The 7319-nt window shown below is 37.7% G+C and overlaps 1 long non-coding RNA gene across 1 annotated transcript; it reads right to left on the bottom strand.

Moving 5' to 3' along the window:
• Positions 1-3274: 3274 nt before the first annotated feature.
• LOC142357864 (uncharacterized) lies at positions 3275-6942 on the bottom strand. The gene is made up of 2 exons (XR_012761719.1): positions 3789-6942; positions 3275-3756 (listed from the first exon to the last, which is right to left on the bottom strand). It is a non-coding gene; the product is annotated as an uncharacterized LOC142357864 (long non-coding RNA).
• Positions 6943-7319: the final 377 nt, after the last annotated feature.

Genomic DNA, 7319 nt, shown 5'->3' with positions numbered 1-7319 from the left:
GACGCCGCTCAAAAAACTAGGCTAAAAAACATTCAGCAATAAATTAATAAAGCTTGTTAAAATTCATCCCACAGAAGCCTCTTATTAGGGACCTTTACTTCAAATATGAGTTCCTTTGACCTTAAACAAATTCAAATTAAACTTAAGTTTTAAAGTGCAAATGTCATTTTATTGAGTGAGGTAAGTCACGTATGATCAAAATCTAATCACGCAAATAACCTAAAAAATTTTGCTAAAGCGAGTGAGAAATGACGTCACGCGCGCAAATGCCGTTAGTGTGAGGAAGAAGTCATTCAGAAAATTTGACTTTTTCAGCTTTGCTGTGTGAACAAATGTAAAACGAAAAAAGAGCGTCAGACGACGAAACAAAAAAAAAATAGTAGGACAAGTCCTGACGTACAATTCAAAGAATTTCCATTGACTAAACAGAGAAACTAGACCTAGAATGGACTATGAGTGAATTGAGAAAACCATTTAAAAATCAGATAAAAAAATGAGAAAAAAAACAGAAAATCAATGTCAAAATGCAGCATGTGAACAAAAAAACCATTAGCGAGAAATGAAAATTTAATTCAAACAAAAAACTAGGCCTATAATGAGCTGTGAATGGACTGGGAAAAACATTTAGAAAAAAATCCGATCCAAAAAAATCGACAAAACAGTAAAAACCAAAGTGAAATCGCCGCCTGTGAACAAAAAACCACCAGCGAGAAAGCGAATTTTTGTTCAAACACCGTTTTCTCACTCTACTTTAAAATTAGAGCGAAAAATTTCACGCCGCAAAACCACTCGCTTTTTCGCTCCATTTCCTGTTTCGGCGTGACCAAAATCACTACTCCAATTTGACTTCAAAAATCATGAAAATGTGTGAACAGATCTTAAAAAAAAGACAGCGCCCCAATACAATTCAAATTCTTTGAATTGTAAAAAACCAAGAGCACCGCAATATAGCTACGCTCAGCTTACAGCTTCGCAGCTATAAAAATGACTGAACAGATCTTAAAAAGACAGCGCCCCAGTACAATTCAAATTCTTTGAACTGTAAAAAAAACAAGAGAAGGCCAATAATAGCCTCCGATATCGCTTCGCGGCTATTAATTAAAACAGGTCAAATTAAATTCAAGCAATTTTAAAAACAGCTGAAAGGACATCAACAAGCGTAGCTGGCAAATTGCCAGAAAATGACTGCAATAGCTTTGCAGATCTGTAGCCACAAAAAGATCTGTAAAAGAAGACCAAAAAAGAAACCTTTCATCAAATGCTGAAATGTTATATTTCGATTAAGAATCTCTTTAACTTATTGCTGCTTCTATTAGCAGCATTCAAACACCCTTAAATTAGAATGCCACCCACTCATTTGACCTCATCTCTTTTAATTAATTTGCATTATAAATTATTACATATGCATTATTACATATTGCATTATAAATTCTGCATCACGTACGACAAGTATAGATTCTGTATCAGGGACACTCACTCTTCAGAAATCATAATTCTAGAAATAACTCTATTCAAGCAGCAAAAGGGGTAGGAAACCAATACTCGCCTTCGTTTCCCATCAAAACCAAGACGACTCAAATTATTGCAAAACCTCAGAGCTATTTATAAAGGCGCGCGTTCTACACTTAGAATGCCAATCTTGTCCGACCAACGTGCAATTTGCAAGCCAAATTACCCTATAGAAAATGCTCTATGAAGTAATGCCTCGGGATCTTTGATTAAATGGCGTCTCTCGACTAAATCTCTTTACCGGTTTTATAGATCTCAAATAGACAGCACACCTTTCGTAAAAATTTACGCTTTTTCTATGCAACCTATACCACAAACTTTCACAATAAGTCAGATCTTTCATTCTTCGAGAGTAGTATAAAAATTTCCCTTCTTGAACCTTGCGTTGAGACGTTTGTTACTCGTTTAGTGAAGCGCCGCAAAACTCGTTTTTCAAGATACGATGGCCCACAGCTATTTTCAGCTTGACTAAGCTCAAGATAACTTGGCTGTGATTTAATTCACTCTGTACATTTCATCCAGTAAGTCAAAAAATCATTACGTACAACAGTCACTAGTTCTTCAGTCAAAGCACGTATATTGATGGTTATCATTTTCACTTTTGCGGAATAATTTGTATCTTGATAATCTTGAAACGACAAAGGCTCAAAACAGCACAAGCATTCCTACATATCTTAAATTTTATTTGTGGAGCATTGCTAAGACAAATTCTGGGCTTGAAAACAAATATATACAAACAATCTATTCAAAGTTTCAATTTCTAAAAATAGGGAGACGATCTCGTTACATATCCCTAAAGGGTTCTTACTTAAGCTACTGATATTGTTAACTAAGCAAAGTGATATCAATTGAATTTAATAATTCGTCTTCTTATGCTATTTAGAGGACAGAATTATCCGTCACATTAACTGCAAATTGTGTGAATTACACTAGACGAGTAATAGTTGGAATGGGCAAATGGGTGCTAGGAAAATTGGCCGACAGGGCGTTTAGCCGACAAGGAAAAAATGGGAAATTTAGCCGACAGTTTTATCATAATTGGTCATAAATTTTACTTCAATTGGTCATAAAAGTCTCATTGGTCCATAAATCAGTAGTTCGGTTGTGATAGATTCATATCAAGTCCCACGGGCCGCTGAGGCATGGCCATGGCCCGCGAGGCAGGGCCAGATGCGGTAAAATACCTTTGCTACGCTAGTTGATAGACATTCGTTACACTAGTCGATGAAAAAACTGCGGTATATTTGTCCGCTTACGAAATAGTGTTTTAAATTGGCCAATCACAGCTTCAGAATAAGTTTTATTGCTCATTTTACTTAAATTGTCGGTTAAATTTCTCATTTTTTGTTTGTCGGCTAAACGCCCTGTCGGCCAATACGGCGGCCACCGGGCAAATGACAGCGAATAAGGGTGTTTGCAGATGCTCATTAATTTTAAGCAGCGATATATTGAAATAAAACAAAACAGACTGACGTCTCTATAATTGCTCTCAACCGACCGTAGCAAGGGTTTGGCTTCACGAGGCTGAATAATTCTTTACATCGATAGGTAACTTTACAAATGAGGTACCTAAATCATCTGAAACTTCAAAGAAACTTCACAAAGCTCTTAAAGCAGCTAGTGAGAAAGACCTGGAAATTTTCGAACAGGGAGTTCTCAGGGGGCGACGTTACAGTAGCATCCACAAATATTTGAAATGCATCGGGAAATCCACCTTTAATGGAACTCAGTCAACGTGTTGAAACCAACAAGGCAAAAGCTGAGCTTTTCAACATGTTCTATATATAAGGGAACAAGTTCTCTAGTCAAAAGATTATATTCAGTAAAGCTTTTTGTTACAGTTTTTTCGATGATTACACATTTGCGGGTAACCGTTTTCAACTTGTTCAAGGACTTGAGTCAAGTTTTCATGCGCTTGACTTGATTGTTTCGCAACACAACATTTTAACCCCAAGGTTGAGTTCTATAGCTCCTAGCTAACAAAAAATTATACTTCATAAGAATCACTCACACCGAAATAGCAGAAACTGCAGCACATTTAGCCTTGAAAAAATCAACCAGTCCTGATGATAGAAGAAACATTATTTTCAAACAATGTGCCCAAAGATCAGAAAAAGTCTTCGGGTCCTCTTTCAAACAATGATTAAAAAAAGCATGGCATCCTCAAACATTGTAGGTAAGTCAAAAGCTCCCATATTCAAGGATGACAGCAAAACTGATGTCTTCTGTTACCGGGCTATTAGTCTCCTTTGTTGTGTCTCAAAATTTTTTGAGAAGACCGTCTTCAACCACCTCGATCAACACTGCAGACTTTCTCTATGAAAACCAGCATGGCTTAAGGGAAAGAGGATCGGCAACAGTTCATCTCCTGTTCACAGACTCGGTATACAAAAAAAAGTCGGAGAAACAAGTGAGCTAAGCCTACTATACCTCGAGTTCAGCAAAGCTTCTGCCTCGCCATATCCACCTCTCCAAAGTAGAGAGCTTTGGAACTGCTGGCTCCCTGTTCAAACAGGTGGGTTTTCGTAAGCTATCTCAACAACAGAAAACAATTCATAAAATCTAACAACAAATCATCAACCCAACTCGATATAACAACGTGTCTCCCAAAAATCCATCCTGGGCCCTTGCTATTTGTAATCTTTATCAACAACCTATCAAATGGCATAAACGCCGAAAACTTTGGATTCACTGACGACTTCAAAGAGGTAATTGAAAACCATCCGTCCCTGGACGATGGCCTTTGCTATTTTGAACAGTGGTGCGGTCAAACAAGTTTCCGCTCAAAATCAGAAAGAATGCAAGCTACTGTCAATATAAATACACCTCAGAGGAACTCTGGAAAACCGAGACATTGAAAACATAGCAGGCATATTGCCAGAAAATAGCCGCAATAGCTTTGTAGATCTGCAGTCTCATAAAAACTGACAGACCAAAAAAATTCGTCTTTTCATTGAAGGCTGATATGTTATATTTTGATTAAAAATCTGTATAAGTTTTTGCTGCCTCTATTAGCTGCTCTCTAATAACCTTCATTTAGAGTGACACACACCCATTTGACTTTGTCTCTTTGAATTAAAGTAAATAATAGTCAATTTCAAAGTGAGGAAGTCATTTTTGTGAGGTAAGTCAAGCCTGACCAAAAACTTAATCACGCGAATGAACGAAAAACTCGCTCCACTAAGACCAAAAAATGACGTCACGAACGCATTTAAGTTAAAATTGCGTGAACAAATGAACAAAAATCAGATTTGCAGTGATTGTGACGTCATATGGTCGTAACATAAATCGCGACGACGAAATAAAAAAAAAACATAGCAGGACAAGTCCTGACGTACAATTCAAAGAATTTTCATTGACTAAACAAAAATAAGACCTGGAATGAACTATGAATGGATTGGAAAAACCATTTAGAAAAAAATCCGATCCAAAAAAATCGACAAAACAGTAAAAACCAAAGTGAAATCGCCGCCTGTGAACAAAAAACCACCAGCGAGAAAGCGAATTTTTGTTCAAACACCGTTTTCTCACTATGCTTTAAAATTAGAGCGAAAAAATTCACGCCGCAAAAACCACTCGCTTTTTTGCTCCACTTCCTGTTTCGGCGTGACCAAAATCACTACTCCAATTTGACTTCAAAAATCATGAAAATGTGTGAACAGACGTTGAAAAAAAGACAGCGCCCCAATACAATTCAAATTCTTTGAATTTTAAAAACCAAGAGAAGGCCAATAATAGCCCCAGCTATCGCTGTGCGGCTATTAAACACTAACTGTTAACAAGAACTTGGGCTCATAAGCTCAACGCTTTCGTCGACTGAAAATTGTGACTCTCGCATAAAAGTGAAACAACAGCATTTAATCAAATCGAAGAAATTGTGCAAATTCTAGCCCAAATGGAGCAAAGTGAACGCCTCCAGCTCACCGGCTACACTAAACCAATTGCTACATACGGCACCCAAGGCTGGTATCAAAGCAAAACTGATCCTGCAAAATTTGAGAAATTACAAGAATTTGCCACGAAATGGATTCTTAAATCCAACAGTCCCTACAAAGCTAGATTAATACAACGCAACCCACCTCCACTTTCTTTAAATAAGGACCTCCGCGATTTATTTCTATTATTATCTCTCGCTCTTGGAAAGTATGATGTTATTTTAAATTTTGAGCACGAAGAAAAGGGCAATGCAGCCGAGGCGACAGCAAAGTTCCAACAACTCGACTTCGGAAACCTGATGAAAATTTTTTGATCCGCTTCAAGTAGCTGCACAACATTGTCCTAAACAGACGTGAAAAGTTAGCAGAGCCAATGAGCAAAAACAGCATCAGTTGAACCTAGGGAATTTGACATACTCAACAAATGTACATGGAGAATAAACAGCAAGTGTGGCTCATGCAGCCCACAGTCAAAACTCACAAACAAGAACTAAATTAAATTGACGTGTTCCTTCTCCGCCCTTGGGAATAACTCAGAAGTCTCAACTATACTAGTACTACTACAAACATAGCTGACAGATTCCAGAAAATAGCAATAGCTTCGTAGAACTGCAGTCTCAAGATACTAAAAAATAGACCAGAAAAATTAGTTTATTAAAGGCTCAGATGTTATATTTTGATTAAGATTATGCCAAACTTTTTGCTGCTTCTGATAGCTGCTCTCAAATAACCTTCACTTGGAGTGGCCCAAACTCACTTGACCTTATAAGCTGTACCTTTTCGAGTAGAGCGCTCCTTGAAACTCAGAATGGCGAGACAAGTGAGTAGTCACATGCCAAAAAAAATGTAATAAACCAACAGGACCAATGCAATCAATACACTTCGTTTGAGAGCAATTAGACATTTGAGTTCTCAAAGACTGGTCTGCGCATGAAGAACCTCTCATGTGGGAGTGCATTCCTTTTGGGGTAGAATGTTCTGTCTTTTGGGTAGTGGACAAAGTTACACAGGTGTCCTGTGTATACATCTGCAAATCGACTAAGTCTTCTGAAGAAGTAACTTGGGTTGTTGTGACACCTGAAGATGGATCCAAACTTGGGATGCATCATTTCTTTGATCTCCTCCTTCAACTGATCTCTCTCCACTTTCCATTGTTCGCGTGCTTCTCTTATGTTCTCGTGGTTTTTTTGACACCTGCAAAATAGCAAAAAGAATTACTGCCTTATCACATCTCCAACAATTGATAACTAGCTTTTTTGTTTTTTAGACCAAAAAGAAAAGATCAATATGAGCACTTGATGGTTTCTGTTCTTTTCACGTGTTTTGGTCTATTTCTTTTGTTTCAGAGGATGACTATCTGGCTTGTGACTTTCATAAGTTAATGTGGTTGGCAAAATGTGATGTACTCAGTTTGTTAACGGCAAAAGAACATAACCGACTAAACGTCGGAAGAATTGCTCTTGAACGACTAGTGGGAGCTCTAATCAATTGCAGCCTGCTTCAGTCGGGGGGGGGGGGGGGAGGGGTAGCCTAAATGGGACTAAGAAGTTCTATAGTGGGCTTCAAATAACCATATTAGAGGTTAACATATACCACTATTAAGATTTAAATTAAAAAATGACACCAGTTTCGGCGCACTTTTGATTTGACTTTTAGTAATAAATTGCCGCCAATTGAGTTCAGCTGCTTGAAATTAAGATTGAGAGAGAATTTTAGATCACGCGAAATGCAAAAAGTCAAGGGCGTAAAAGTCACTCGAAAAGTCAAAACCGTCAAGCGAAAATTGCATAAAAAAAACATAGCCGGTAGAATACCGGAAACGACTCGAATCGTCGTGCAAAATAATCTCTACCCTAACTTGAACAAAATCAGAGT

This window comes from Convolutriloba macropyga, unplaced genomic scaffold (assembly GCF_964194025.1).
Source record: "Convolutriloba macropyga unplaced genomic scaffold, txConMacr16.3 SCAFFOLD_3184, whole genome shotgun sequence".
Lineage (NCBI taxonomy): Eukaryota > Metazoa > Xenacoelomorpha > Acoela > Convolutidae > Convolutriloba > Convolutriloba macropyga.
The sequence above is the reverse complement of the archived record's forward strand: the minus strand, read 5'-3'. Positions and strand labels throughout refer to the sequence as shown.